Source organism: Callorhinus ursinus, unplaced genomic scaffold, assembly GCF_003265705.2.
Source record: "Callorhinus ursinus isolate GAN/ISIS: 27379988/994484 unplaced genomic scaffold, GSC_fseal_2.0 scaffold44, whole genome shotgun sequence".
Taxonomy (NCBI): domain Eukaryota; kingdom Metazoa; phylum Chordata; class Mammalia; order Carnivora; family Otariidae; genus Callorhinus; species Callorhinus ursinus.
The window spans coordinates 12,864,090-12,880,794 of NW_027397106.1; the positions used below are offsets into that span (position 1 = coordinate 12,864,090).

The 16,705-nt window shown below is 33.8% G+C and overlaps 1 protein-coding gene and 1 pseudogene across 1 annotated transcript in view; both read right to left on the reverse strand.

Annotated features, from left to right (window-relative positions):
* Window positions 1-16,705, reverse strand: part of CNTN1 (contactin 1) — a 290,240-nt gene that overhangs the window by 137,315 nt on the left and 136,220 nt on the right. The window lies entirely within an intron of this gene.
* LOC112832691 (large ribosomal subunit protein uL30 pseudogene) lies at window positions 919-1,909 on the reverse strand (annotated as a pseudogene).

The window sequence follows — 16,705 nt, forward strand, 5'->3', positions numbered from 1 at the left end:
TACACACACCCCTCCACACACACACAATGGAATATTACTCAGTCATAAAAAAAGAATGAAATCTTGCCATTTGTAACAACATGGATGGACCAAAATGGTATTATGCTAAGTGAAATAAGTCAGAGGAAACCAAATACCATATGATTTCAGTTATTTGAGGAATCTAAAAAACAAAATAAACCAGCAAACAAAACAAAATGTAAACAGATTCATAGAAGCAGGAAACAATCTGGTTGTTACCAGAGGGGAGGGGCTAGGGAATTACACAAAATAGGGGAAGGAGATTTAAAGGCACAAACTTCCAGTTACAAAATAAATAAGGCACAGAGATGCAATGTACAACATAGGGAATATACTTAATAATATTGTAATAACTTTGCACAGTGACAGATGGTAGTTAGATTTACTGTGGTCATCACTCATTATATATAAATGTTAAATCACTATGTTGTACACCTAAAACTAATATTTTATTTCAACTACTCTTCAATTAAAAAATATTGGAGAAAGATTAGTTAGATAAATTAGAATGTTCTATGAGCTTGTCTCCTGAATGAAATAATGCGCTACTCTGATTATTTCTTATGATAAGAAATCATCTTGCTTTGATCTCAAGGGAGTCTTCATCAGGAACCATGTATTTTTAAATTATCTTGGATATGTGTTGCCTTAAAGTCACCCTAGGAGGAACACACAGGCCTCCTGCCTCTACGCTTTTTCTCAAGTTCTTCTCCATCCCTGACATACTTTGGCAAGTCTCCCTGTACTAATAATAAATATACAGTTGACTCTTTTTTTTTTTCAGCAACAGTGTTTTTATTTGTAAATCATGCAAAGGCCTATGAAATAGGTTTTCTTAGAACAGACCCATCTTGGCTAACTCAGTGGCACAATTCAAAAGTGAAAAATTAAGATATATTCTTTGTACAGAAGAGTCTTTAATAAACCCAAGGAATGTTTTCCACCAAGATACAAACTAGACCCTAGTTTTGCACGCAAAGGCTGATGACTTTTATCACACACCAAGATTTGCTTTAATAGTTAAGGGACAGCAGTCAGGCTAGCAAAAAGTCACCAAGACAACAGAACATTTCCATGAGAGTAGTCATTTATTAACTGGCCAGATTACAAAAATAATCATGGCAGATACCTTAGTTCATCCTTCTAATAAGCCTATTGATCTGGTCTTCCCTGTTACCGGCATCTCCACCTTCTACAAAATGGGTGGTCTTTTTCTTCATTCCCCCTCGTGGAGAAGATAATTTGAAGGGCCATAAAAAGTTGTTTGCTTCTTTGAAACGTTTTCCAACAGTATAGATCTCATGAGTCAGATCCTCCATGCAGATGATGCCATATTTACCAAGAGATTGGGCAATCAATGTGTTATCTGTCAGGGCAATTCGCTTCTTGTTGATTTTGCCATAACCACGCTTGTAGATCAATTCATTCACCGACTTCAGATTTGGGTACCCCCATGCTATATAAGGTTCCACAATCCTTAGCATGTTAACTGAAGCCTTGTTGTGCTTAACAAAGGTGCCATTGAAGATCTGGCGAAGGCGAAGAAGCTGCAACACCTTTCGAACCTTTGGGCTCACACCATTGATACCTCTGATCCTGATGACATATGCCAATTTGGGTTCCGCAGGTACGTAGAAGTTGCCAGCTTTTCTTGCCATCCTTGCCATTCGAATCTCAGTTCTGTACATCTGCCTATATTCCTTGTGGTAATGCTTAGCTTTTTCATAGATGAGCTTCCTTCTTGCCTTTCGAAGCATCTTCTGAGCAAACTTCTTCCTCAGACGCTTGATCTTCAACTCTGCGAAATTCCTTCCCTTCTTCTTAAGGGTTTCTGGCACAGCAGGAACCTTCTTTTTCTTCTCTTCTGCACCCTCCATGGTTCCAGCCGGAAAAGGGCTACAGTTGACTCTTGAACAACATAGATTTGAACTGCACAGGTCCACTTAAATGCCAATTACTTTTTATAAATACAGTGCACTGCTGTAAATGTATTTTCTCTTCCTTATGCTTTCCTTAATAACATTTTCTTTGGGGCACCTGGGTGGCTCAGTTGGTTAAGCAACTGCCTTCGGCTCAGGTCATAATCCTGGAGTCCTGGCATCGAGTCCCGCATCGGGCTCCCTGCTAGGCGGGGAGTCTGCTTCTCCTTCTGACCCTCTTCCCTCTTGTGCTCTCTATTTCTCATTCTCTGTCTCTCAAATAAATAAATAAAATCTTTAAAAAAATAAATAAATAACATTTCCTTTTCTCTTGCTTACTTTAGCCTAAGAGTATAGCATATAATACATGTAATATACAAAATATGTGTGAATCAACTGTTTATGTTATTGGTAAGGTTTCCAGTCAACATTAGACTATTAGTAGTTAATTTTTGGGGGGGTCAAAAGTTATACATGGCTTGGACAGTGAGAGGGGTCAGCACCTCAACCCCCACATTGTCCAAGGGTCAACTGTATATTCCTCTGCATATCCTTTATTTTATCCTTTTTAGAGAAGCAAAGCTTACTTTTCCAATTCTTCACTTCTATTCTCTCTCTCTTTTTTTTTTTTTTTTAAAGCTCAACCTAATAAAGGCCTTTCCCCCTCCTAATATAGCAGTCCTGGGTAAATGTTTAGGTCAATGGAGCAAAGTTCTCCTCCACCCAGGAATCTTCCATCTTAATAATTCACATCCGTCCTATATCCTTCAAAACCAACTTTCTGAAATTAGCATGAAAAGCCTTCAATGTATGCCTTCTCTGTACCGTCACACTGGTGGCTAATGATATAAAAACAATTGCACAGTTTTGCAGATCAGTGAACTATAAACTTGTTATCTCCAGTTATCAAATTGTTCCATGTTTCTCTGGTCAATTATTTTCCATGCTCTATAGGAATATTTTAAATGCACTCCGCCTTCTCAAATTATAGAAATTTTATACATGCACCAAATCTACTAGACCACCAAAACTTACTGATTTTTTTCCACCTCATATTTCTATTTATTTCTATTTTTTCTATTTTTTCCATGACCACTATTACTGCCTTAGTCTAGTTTAGTAATCTTCAAACTGGTGTACACATATTCTTGAGAGTACAAAAATCCTCTCCATGGTGTTCTCAGAAAGAGATTTAAGGAAGAACTGAAGGTACATCTATGATAGAGGTACAGGTTCTACTTTCCAACCACCCCTCTCTTAGTTTCCTCTCTCTTGTTTTACAGAACAAAAACATAATTCTTACCCACCCAGAATTTTATGTGCATTAACCCAGCATGTAAATCTTCTGGGGGCACCAAACAAAAAGACAACTGGGATCAATGTTAAGAAGTACTAATGTTGAAAATAGAGCTGCCCTATGACCCAGTAATTGCACTGCTGGGTATTTACCCCAAAGATAAAAATGTAGTGATCTGAAGGTGTACGGTGCACCCTGATGTTTATAACAGCAATGTCCACAATAGCCAAACTATGGAAAGAGCCAAGATGTCCATTGACAGATGAATGGATACAGAAGATGTGGTATATATATACAATGGAATATTATGCAGCCATCAGATGGAACGAAATCTTGCCATTTGCAATGACGTGGATGGAACTAGAAGGTATTATGCTAAGCGAAATAAGTCAATCAGAGAAAGACATGTATCATATGATCTCACTGATATGAAGAATTCTTAATCTCAGGAAAGAAACTGAGGGTTGCTGGAGTCGTGGGGGGGGTGGGAGGGATGGGGTGTCTGGGCAATAGACATTGGGGAGGGTATGTGCTATGGTGAGCACTGTGAATTGTGTAAGACTGTTGAATCACAGACCTGTACCTCTGAAACAAATAATACATTATGTGTTAAAAAAAAGAAAAGATAGTAGGAAGGGAAAAATGAAGGGGGGAAATTGGAGGGGGAGACGAACCATGAGAGACTATGGACTCTGAGAAACAAACTGAGGGTTCTAGAGGGGAGGGCGGTGGGGAGATGGGTTAGCCTGGTGATGGGTATTAAAGAGGGCAGGTACTGCATGGAGCACTGGGTGTTCTACGCAAACAATGAATCATGGAACACAACTTCAAAAACTAATGATGTAATGTATGGTGATTAACATAACATAATAATAAAAAAAAAAGAAAAAAGAAAACCTCAGGGACTACTAACTACATCACTTCCCCCAGAAATTTCTAGCATACATTATTAAAGGTTTTGAGAAGTCCTAGAATAAAAGGAAAAAAAAGAAGTACTAATGTTACTAATGAGAAAATAAATGACTGTCAAAGAAATTATTTAGTAAATCCAATTCTTTGCTTTCCACAAAATTAATAGATTACTAAAGATAAATTTTGGTAATAGATCACCATGTAATTCTCTATGTATAATCAGAAAGAGTTCAGTAATTGAATGACACTGTTGTAACTCAAGTCTTCATCTTCTAGTTCACATCTATAAAAGTGGAAAGTCAAAATAGAATTAATACTAAATTCTGTCTCATTTTGGCAATAAGTAACATTGTTCCAAATGTAGAGGAATTAAAAGAAGGCCACTTGTCACAGTTAGCACTGCATTTCTAATAAAGTTGTATCTTTTTGTCACTAACAATTTTTTCAGATTTTGAAATACAGTTACATAGTTTTGGTCAATTGTGCATTAGTAAAAACCATGTTGATTAATTCTAGAAGAAAAAAATTAACCTTTAGACCTTACAGCTAAAAGAAGTTTAAAAAATCAAATTATAAGTATATTTTATAACTAAAATTATGATAGAGTAATAAGTTAAATACTTTCAAGCAAAAGTTATATAATAATAGGTTAAATATCCATGGGAATACAAATATGAATTCAAAAGAAATGAGAACTACCTAAAAATTTTTAAAGTTTTACAAGAGCTATTTCAAATATTTTTAAGTGGATAACAATGACCATGGAATCTCAATATTATTCAGACTCTTTACAGTGATATAAGAGATTTATTTAAAATGTCAAAATGTGCAATGTGCTGAAAACTACATCTTTTGCAGCTATTTAAAATTATGATGAATTTGTATGTTGATTCATAAGTATATGTGAGGATATATAATTTTTAAAAATTCTTTTGGAGATTTTTAAGAAAAAAGGTTTGAAAACCACTAGTTTAGGCCATTATCATCTCTCACGGAGGTTACTGTAATACCTTCTATATTCTTCCTGCTTGGCATCCATGCTCTCTACTCAAAAATGTTTTCAGAACTGCTGCCAGAGTGATCTTTCTTAATCTTTCTGAATGCAAATCACTTCTCTACTTAATATAATACAATGGCTTCTCATCTTCACTCCCTCCCTTCACTTCTCCTTCCACCATCTGCCCTTCTCCTAATTAGTTCCTAATCATCAGTCAGGTCTCAATTCTGAAATCCAGTGTTTCAAAAATATTCCTTGGCCCTCCAATTCAAGTTAGAAACCCCCTTAATTTATGCTGTCATAGCACATAACTTCAGATTTAGAAGAAACATAAATTATAAAGGAACCTGAAGGCTTTCACGTAACTCATCCTGCTTTTGCTCCTTGATTCCTCATATTTTAAATAGTTAGATGCTTGCATGGCAGTCTTTTTTGTTTTCTTATTTCTACAACTAATTTCTGATCCAGGTTTATAGACATATAAACTTAAGTAATTCACATCTTCATAGAACAAGATGAAATTTGTAAATCTAGAAATATAAGATGAGCTGAGGCTACTATCTGATTATTCCCTTGTGCTCTGGCTTAGATAAATCTTTATCCTTCAGGATTCAAAATAAATCACATTTCCACCAAGAGTCTTTCCACTCACTGTCATACAAATTAGCTCTTACTCACTTTTACCCAACGAGGAAATTCTATACTTCCATAAACTCCTTCCCCAGCATTTAAAACAAGGTGACAATCTAAAATGGATCATATATCTATTGTTTACCATTGACCTTCCAATGCCAAATATAGCATCTCACATATAGCAAGCATTCAGTAAATAGATGTTAAATGAGTGAATTAAACTATACCAAGACAACGAACAAATGAGTGACTGTTTCACTAATTGTTAGAGATAGTTTTGATGTCATTGGTTTAATATAAAGTGGGCCTTGGATTGAGGCCTCACTTTAGTTTCCCACAACTTTTACTAATGACTAGGTCCATTCAACAAGGATCCAGCCTCAGTTTCTTATTCTATACTTTATTAGCCATGCAAAATGGAGCCATTCTTTTGAGTTTAAATGAACATAATCCTTTGGAATACAATCTACCTCTGCATTTCCCTTAACTCTTAGTGTCAATGGTTTGGACAGTTTAATATTTTTCAACTTCAACTTTCACTTTGTTCAAGTCCTGTCATCCCTGGTAACAAAACCTGCACAAGTTAAGGCAAAGGTAGGAAAGTTCTGCAAGAAGTTCTAAAACTCAATTTTTCACAAATAATTTTCCTCATTAAGCTGAAAAAGTACTGGAGAGAGGTCATGAAATATAGGTAAGTTTGAAGACAGTAATGTTTACATTAAAACAATGCAGAAAAGATGCTCCAATAAACCAAGTTGTTATTGAAACACTTCAGTAACTAGTGAGAACTTTGAAAAACTCATAGATATTAGATCAAATTCTCTCAGAAAACTATACAATGAAAATTATCTTCTCAGGAGGAAACTAAATACATTTATGAGTTTAGGAAAATTAATAAAGGAAGATTTGCCAGTGGTTTGAGGCAAGTATAAGAACAGAAATAATGAAAGGATTTCAATCCTTATTTAAGTTTACACATCAAAGTAGAGAATTTTTTTTCAGGGAGAAGAGAATTCAAAGACATATATAAATGTAGTAAGTTTTCTAAACATAGGGGGATGCCCAGGTGGCTCAGTCATTAAGTGCCTGCCTTCAGCTCAGGTCATGATCCCAGGGTCCTGGGATCGAGTCCTTCATCGGGCTCCCTGCTCGGCAGAGAGCCTGCTTCTCCCTCTCCCACTCCCTCTGCTTGTGTTCCCTCTCTCGCTGTGTCTCTCTCTGTCAAATAAATAAATAAAATCTTTAAAAAAAAGTTTTCTAAACATAGGGATGGAACACAAAAATCTGTGCCTTATCAGTTCTATTACATTTGTTTTATCAATTTAATTTCAGATTTTTTAAAAACTCATTGTGGTATTAATTTTTGTGTCATCTTAATTTCAATAACATTAAATTGAGGGAAATGTGCCATTTAGAATTGAAAAATATGCTGCTAAATAAGGAAGGCACGTGTAATTCACAAAATATTAATAATTTTGGATAAATAATATGAAATCTAAAGAATCTGGTAAAAAGCTTGAAAGCAAAGCCACAATCAGACCATGTACAGAAAGAGCAATGTCCCAGAGAGAGCTGGTCTAGATTAAAAATAAGTATTGCTGCTGAGCCTGGTGACATTTATGAAGCCAAATTTTCTGAATCTTTCCTCATTTATAAAATGGTAATAGAAATACCTTTCATACCAATCTTAAGAATAAGAAAATATTATGGGAGGATAAGATGTTTAACAATTTGCAAATTAATGTTTGATTTACAAAAATGAGCATATAGTTCTATAACAAGACTAACCCAAGAGAGCCCAAAATGTGAATTGTTGAAAGATATCCCAGGGAGCCCCCGAAATGTCAATGGAACTTCCTTTTTGACTGTATATTTCACATGAAATATCTACTGTTTTGTGAACTAGGATTTAAAGCACAGGTGTATGCACACATGTGTGGATAAGTACATACATATGTATACATATTTAGCATATATACATACATATACGTATACATATTAAGCCAGGGCTTTCATTTTCAATGTACTGGAAAAAAACAAGGAGCATAAGAAAGAAAAAGTGAAAAAAAATATGTAAACTAAAGACAGAGAGTCATCTCATCCCTACTTCTAAGGTCTGTTTTTACTAAAGTATTTTTTGATACTCTGAGCTCTTGGGAGTTTTGTCAATACTTGTGAAGAACATGATCCAAAGAGTCCCTGTTTCCATCATTATTAGAAGTCTACTCAAAGGCTATGGAAAACACTTTGCAGCAAATCAAAGATCCACTGCATGACAATACAATCTCAAGCCAAATCCCAGCAGGAATATTTCCATTTTATGTGCTAAACTCTAAAAGTGATCTAAATGATCTAGATGTCCTTTTTAAAGAACTGGATGGACAAGATCATTAACACTGATCATTTTATCATCCTTATGCCAAAAAAGGGGGGGTGGGTATTTTAAACCTCAAAATGAAAAGGAATAAAATGGAATCTGGATAATTCATAATTGGTTTTGGTTTAGTACAATAATAATTGCAAAGACGAGTAAATAGCCTTACTTACAACCCCCGTTAATAATAAAAAAAAGTCTCAAATCAATTGGTATATCTATGAACCAACTATAATCTCAGAGACAGCTGAAGAATACAAAAGCTATCTATGCTTATTCATCTAGACATGCAAGTTACTCAAGACTAGCTCATATTGTGATATCATCACTGGATAATTTTGATTATATCAGCTGAAATAGGAACAATAATAGATTCAGACTGTGTCTGCATCTTCTGAAAGATTTTTCTAACATACAAAGCATGATCAAGGAATAGGTTGGAGGCTTTAACACTTCCATTTTGTTTTATTACACATAAAGGAGCAAAGTTTTCAGTAACTATTCACTCCTCTTACCACACTCCTTCTGGGCAGCCCCCGCAGGACATTGTTTGGAATGCATCTAACATAACAGTTGCAAAGTATTGAATAAATTCAGACTCTTGTCTGAAAAATCAACAGAAAGAAAAATAAGAATTCTGACCCAGTTCTTAGAAGATCCAAGCTAAATGATTGCAAACTGTTCAAAAATATGAAATGAACAAAATTAGATTTTTATGAATTAATTTCATAATGAACAATATAGATATATTTGCAAGGCATAATCCATAGTAGGAAAGTTCAGAAAAAACAAGCAAATTGTCAGGTGCCTATGTATAAAACACAATTTAATTTAAATAGAAATCTATAAGCAGTACTTATAATGCTAAAGATGTAAGCATTAACAAATATACTACTTAAATATCATCTTTTGAAGAGTTGATTAGTTGATTGACTCTTTATTGGATTCATATACATCTCCCACTAAGGTAGTATTCTATGTCTCACAGGGAAAAAAATAAAGAGGCTTTTCCTAATTTGAGTTTGTTTTGATTTAGTTACATATGACATGGCTGAGAAATTGTTTGAAAATATTTTAATAATATAAATCACTATTAGATATTAACAATTATTACAAAAGTATCCTAGAAGGTATTGTTAGCATTCTATATTTCATGGATACTCAGTCTCTTTAGGAGAAATTCTTCAGATGATAGGAGAATAAATCAGAAACTCCAGTATAAGTTCTAGCACTGGTTAACTCTGTTTCTCCACGTGTTTCTCCACTGTTTCCCAACCAAGTTTCATTATTGGTACTTACGGAACAAGAGGATAGATGGATACATTGGATTGAAGCACAACTGTTTGAGTCAGTTCTGCAGGAAATGGTTCAAAGATTGTTCGTTTTGGGATTAATCACTAATATAGTTTTTGCATTTGTTTATGTTTTACTTTCCCTGAATGAATGACTTTCTTTCTTTCATTTGTTCATACATTCTACTTCTATTTATCCATGATATAAAATTTACCTTTTTTTTAAAAGATTTTATTTATTTGACGGAGAGAGAGACAGCAAGAGAGGGAACAACACAAGCAGGGGGAGTGGGAGAGGGAAAAGCAGGCTTCCCGCGGAGCAGGGAGCCCGATGAGGGGCTCAATCCCAGCATGCTGGGATCATGACCTGAGCTGAAGACAGACGCTTAATGACTGAGCCACCCAGGTGCCCCTAAAATTTACCTTTTTAATCAAGGGTGATGGTTTCGTTGTTGCTATTAATATTTTTACTTTTTTCAGTCTTTATACTTTTTTTTTAGGGGTGTAAAAGTACTAACAGTTCCATGAATGCTTTATTTGTACTGCACAAGCAGTTAGAGAATTGGTGAGGTCAGATATTACTAATCCCCGTTTTAAAGATTAGTAACCTGAAGCTTAAAGAGATTAAGCCATTTGTCTAAGACCTCAAGGGATAAATCTCAAGGTTTTCTGGTTCTTAGTTCAGTAGTTTGATGACACTACCCCACTAATATTTATTGATCTTTCTAATTGTGCAAGGATGTTTTCTTTTTATACTTCATTATGTATTGCTTAATATGGATCTATTGCAAATTCTATCACATTACAGTTCTATATTATATTGGATTACTTTGAGAAGGCAATTCATGGAGCAAAAAGTGATTTTTCTCCTTTATAATCCTAATGCCTCTTTTCAGTAAAAAAAGTTGATGGTTTACATTCTATCTGTACTACATGACTATAATATATCATTCAATAAAGTATAACTTCAGTAGGAGTTTCATCTTTGAGAAGATCTAAAGACTAGGTACCAGCTGCCAGAGGTATGGCACATATTCTTGAAAGGCCTTGAAAAAAGTAACTTAATTGGGAAAGCTTTTGAAATATCACTTCTTTTTTATTATTCTGCATCTCTTTTAAAGGGAACTGGTTGTGGTCAGATTAGTGTTTATCATAAATACAAAAATAGCATTTGGATCTCTTGAGTCATCAAAACAGGTGAGGGTCTAGAGGCTAACTCATAAATTATTCACATATTTGTTTGTTCATTATATACATAATACTTCCAAAAGGAATTTGTGACAGCTTACATAGTCAATAAAGCTTTTGACATAGTGATAAAGAATGAGACTCCAGCATGAAGGGAATCAAATAACCTAGCCCTAGCGCCTAGTAAAGCACATTACTTATTAATTGAATAGAAAATTTAGCTATAAGCTGCCTAGCTGCCAATGCAAAGTAAAATAAAGGACAATCAATTATATAGCTCATATTGAATAAAAGAAATAAGAATAATTTTTAATTAAATTAAAACATTTTCCCAGTATGAAACACTAAGAGAAATTCTGAACTTACAGAAATGTCACTGAGAAAAAACAATTTAAAAGAAACATTTAAATGAATATTAGATGCATTCTTCATAAATTCTTATATTAATTCTGATATCAAATTGCAGCCCTTAGAATCCATTCTATGTAAGTGTAAAGCCTATTGTTCCTCTGACAATAAAAGTATGAATTTAGAAGCTCTAGAGGAACAACTCACTCCTTCCTGCTGAACTAACACTATTGCTCCTTATTTAAGCATGCATCTGTGCATAACTAGAAGGATATAGTTCCAGTTGCTATCCACATTATCAATTCATTGTTTTTCAGCTTTTTTCTAAAGATCTTTGAAAATAAGAAAATAATTTTCAGCTAACATTTTCAGTTGTCATAAATAGGCCACACAATGTTTGAAAGTGACACAAATTGAAAAAGGAGTAACCATTAGGGAATTCAGTTTTTTTTCTCTGAAACATGCATGTAAAAAAAAAAAAAAGCAAAACAGCTCTAGCTAATTTGAATCATTTTGTTACAGAAACTGGAAAAGAAAAACTGCTCTCTGGGTGATGATGCATACGAAGAAATGAAATGAATACTTAGGTCTGCAGGAGACTTCATGGAAGCATTTGAGTTCTTAATACTCTGACCCCCATCGCTGCCATTTTTTTTTTCAATTACAGATAGATTTGCTCTAGGGTGTCTGGGTGGCTCAGTTGGTTAAGATCTGACTCTTGATTTCCAGGTCAAGGTCTCGGGATTGTGAAATTGAGCCCCAACTCCAGCTCTGCCCTGGGCTTGGAGCCTGCTTAGGATTCTCTCTCTCCCTCTCCCTCCCCTTCCTGTACTCCCCAGTCTCATGTTCTCTCTTTCTTAAAGAAAAAAAAAAAAGGAAAAATTTTGCTCTATTCTTTTCATATCAATTGTCCATATGAGTTTACTGTTTTTTTCTAACTTCTACTGAACTGCCATTGCTAAAGTAACTTCTTCTAACACCTATAAACTGAAACTTTTCCATTGATTTGTTTGCTGAATTCATTTTATTTTTTAAATTTTATTTATTTATTTGAGATATATATAGAGAGAGCAAGCAAGAGAGCAGGAGCAGAGGAGCAGAGGAAGAAGGAGAAGCAGGCTCCCTACTGAGCAGGGAGCCCACCAAGAGGCTCCATCCCAGGACCCAGGATCATGACCTGAGCAGAAGGCAGACACTTAACCAACTGAGCCATCCAGGCTCTCCTTGCTGAATTCATTTTAGATCAGACTCTGAAGTCATCACATGATTCTATTTCCCCAATTTTCTCAATTTGCATATAATCATTTTTATTGCCTACATGGAATATTCAATTTTCATTCTACTCATATGCATTTTTGTTATTTTTCTTTATAGCTCAAACTTAACCACTCCATTCTTAACTAAATAATAAACAAATAGAAGGCTATATTTCTTTGTAATTGGTCTCATATGCAATTATGTAATGGTTTATAAAGACTAAATACTAAATTATCTTTAAATAGTAATCACATATATGACACATATATGACAAAAATATAATTTCCAGACAAAACTAAAATGTTGGGTCTTATTAACACAATAAAACATGTATATTGTTACTCCAGTGACAAGCATTTAAATAAATATGAAAAACACACCGCCTAGCACAAAGTATAAAATGAATAAATGTTGGTGTACCATTTCTCCCTTTAAATAGTGCTTTATTATGTCAACAAAACAGAGTAATTTTACTGTGATACAGGTGATAACATCTTCGGATAATTAACAAATTAAATTTCTGTTCTTCATTATTCTTATTTTACCATTTCCTAGGTAGTATAATCTTCGTAGTTCTTCTGTAATATCTATCGCATATCTACACTTTGTTGGACTATTTTAATCCTAATCAGTCTTCCATATGAGAAACGGAGATTTATACAACCTCCTTCACTTCATCTTTAACACATTTACTCTTGTTTCTTCCTAAATTACAAGTTACTGAAATTTTTGCTTTTAATAATATAACCAAAGCATTTATTTTTGGCACATTGATTGACACATGACTAGCTCTTTTAAAGAAGAACTAAGTTTATATTGACACTAAGCATGTCTAAATTTGTACCCATTTCCTATTCCATGCTCATAAATTTCTTCTAACATTATACTTCTGTAGTTAAAATCTAAGAATTCTACATGTTTTGAATCACAGAGGAATGATTTTCTTTCATTGAAGTTTCCTTTCTTTTCTTAAGAATTTCTCAAAACAGATAATTTAGAGAAGCAAAAGAGTTCATTAAAGAACATTTTCCCTTAAACTAAGAAATTAATTATATGAAGAACATTAAATCTGAAACAAGAATCCTACAGTTAAGGAACAAATTACTGTAATTTTTATATTATTATTCAATTTCTAACCAGGATGCTTTGAAACTTTTTTTTCTATATGTGGGTATGTCTAAATAGTAGATCCTTAGATAATAAGCCTCAATCATCAGAAACTCTATTTCCACATGTAAAAGTTAAAGATTAGTCACAGTTTTTTTTTTAAAGATTTTATTTATTTATTTGACAGAGAGTGAGAGACTGCGAGAGAGGGAACACAAGCAGGGGGAGTGGGAGAGGGAGAAGCAGGCCTCCCACTAAGCAGTGAGCCGATGCAGCGCAATCCCAGGACCCTGAGATCACGACCTGAGCCAAAAGCAGATGGTTAACAACTGAGCCACCCAGACGTCCCGAAGGTTAGTCACAGTTTTTATATGACTACTTCCAACTCTATGATTTCATTTTATTCTTGATGAGGGACTAGATGGACAAATTCTAAATAATCTTTCTCTTGGATTACCAAAAATATTTTTCTCATTACTGTATAAAACATCAATTTAAGTTCAATTTAAATGAAAGGAGGGATTCACTTAAAGGCATTAATATTTCCATAAGTGAGGACCACATCCTAATAAAGAACACAGAAAATAATCATATTTGTATATTATATTGTATTTCATAACTTCAAAACAGTCATTATGACACAGCATTTTTTTCCTACAAAATGATTTATTCAAAAATCAACAATATTTGGCATTCATGCTCCCCTGCAAAGGTCTTATCCAAATATATCTATGTGCACAGTTGGCCATGTTTTTTCCTCTCCTCTAATTGAGTATTCTGGCACAAATAATCTCATCTTTCAATAACTTTATTATTATTTATGCTTATTTCTACTCCCCTCATGAATTTTCTATTTATTTAACATCTTTAGTAAGTTCCAAAGAAACAATGTACTATTTCAAGTCAACTTTAACAACATGAGACAACCCCAGACTCAATAAGACACATTCTTTATGGCCTAGATCTCTGTTTATCTCGCAGGTCATTTATTTCTAAACACATTGTTTTATATAATTTGTCATTTAGCTATGAATAGGTCACAATATGGAATATATTCACCCTTTCTTAATACTTTCTTAACAATGCTACTGCCTCATTGTGATCTATTTTACTATAACTATTATGAATTACATAAGCCAATAAGACTTTATTATCAGTAAATTAATGACAAATATTTGCCAACTGTTTACAATATATCAGGCAATGTGCTAAATGCTGAGGATATGGACAAAAACAATGATAATTGTGCCTATGGAGTCTGAAAACATTTTGAATATTATTTAAAATAGTTGAATTATTTTCATCCCTGTTATTGACATAACTTTTACCTAACACATGATTTATCTTTTATTAAAATATCCACAATATTTTTATTGGACAGAATATCTACTCACATTTTAAATCACCAAATACTTTACATTAACTTTCTAATCAATAACATATGAAAAAAAAACACTGTATATTCATTCCAGCCACCTGAACTTCCCATTTACAAAATAATCCTTGTGAAAACTATCACAAAATATACTCATGGGTCATGGTGTTGGGAAAGAAGGTGCTACAAGACAGAAAGATTTCTAAATCTTGTATAGATTTAGAATATACATGCTTGTAGCCAAGCATGTTCCCTAAGGCATCGCAAAGTTGTTCTTCATTGAGATTGAAAGCCACACTCATAAAGAAACTACCATCGTTGACTTGATATTCAGATCTCCAGGTACAGATGTACTTTAGGTCAAGATAGATTTTTGTCGTAAAAAAAAATCCTACTACTACAGGATTCATTTTATATTTGGTTATGTACATTTACAAAATAATTGTGCTCCCCAAAGTCTATTAATTGAATGGTGTAGCTTTAAAAATGTCTTAAAGTTAATAAAATATAACATTAATTCATGTGACCATTCACTCATCACATACTTATTGAACATCTACTATGTTCATGGCTTTGTTCTAGACACCAGGAATACAATGATAAGTAAAACAGAACTGATACACTTTCTATTATTCAATTATATGTAGGAAACTCACCTGGTTAATATCACATTTTCCCCCTGAAGGAGTTAAGAAGGAAAAATCTTCTAAAAGCACCTCTCAGGGAAAAGCACTATAAAATTATTCTTATCACTAATTCACATTTTAAAGGAAACAATAAGGGCGCCTGGAGGCTCAGTCATTAAGCATCTGCCTTAGGCTTGGGTCATGATCCTAGTGTCCTGGGATCAAGCCCCGCATTGGGCTCCCTGCTCAGCAAGGAGCCTGCTTCTGCCTCCCACACTCCCCCTGTTTGTGTTCCCTCTCTCACTATGTCTCTCTGTCAAATAAATAAATAAAATCTTAAAAATATAGGAAACAATAATAAACTGGTTAACATAAATTTATTGAAAACTTATTACTCATCAATCTACTCAATGATATTTAAGCTGGTCCATATATTAGATATCTCGTTAAATGTTATTTCCTCAAGTGTCATTTCGTTCTTTATCCATCAGTCAAATTTTCCATACTTGAGCAAAGTGACCTTTTATTTTTAGAGGATGTTTATGGATGGTTTATTTTTCAAATTATATTTGACTTTCTTCTAATTACAAATATCTTAATAAAAATTAACTTGTAACTTTGCACCAGTTCCATTATATCCATTTTAGTTAAATAAATGATAGATGAACAAACCTATGAACATAGGAGTCCAAAATCTCATTGAATATATACATGCTTTGATATTTGAAGGTTCCTGCAAAAATACCAAAAAAACAAAAAAACAAACAACAACAACAAAAAAAAAACACAAAGCAAATTATGGGGATATAGCGGAGAGATTTTAATTTCCTAATCCTAGAGTTTTAATAACAGTGTAAACTCAATCTGTTTTCTAATCTTTAAAGTGAGAATCTCATAGTCTTCTAAAAAGGATTAAATGAGAATATACATTAAAGCAATTATCTCAGCATCAAACACATAGCTTGCTTCCTCTATCCTTTCAAGCTATGTTCATTAACTACCTTTTTTTAGTGTAAGCCTCTAAATTTTCCAGTGAACACCGTTTATTTTATAACTACTCTGAATAAACCATTATACAACTATTTAAAAACCACTCTATCCTTTGATTGCTGCATCCAGGAAATTATTCTTGATGCCTTCCCTTACTTTTGGCTAAAGCCCAATTTATATGCACTTATTGTTCCTGGTTTACATCTTTACAAGAGCTGTCTTCGTCCAATAAACTTTCTGTTTGCTCTGGTCTCTTTTTCAATAGACTGTTTTGGCAAGAGGCAATAAACTTCCCCTTGCATAGCCATTGCACATAGAAGGGGCTTAATAAACATTTGCTGAATTAATAAATTAGTATGTTCCATTACC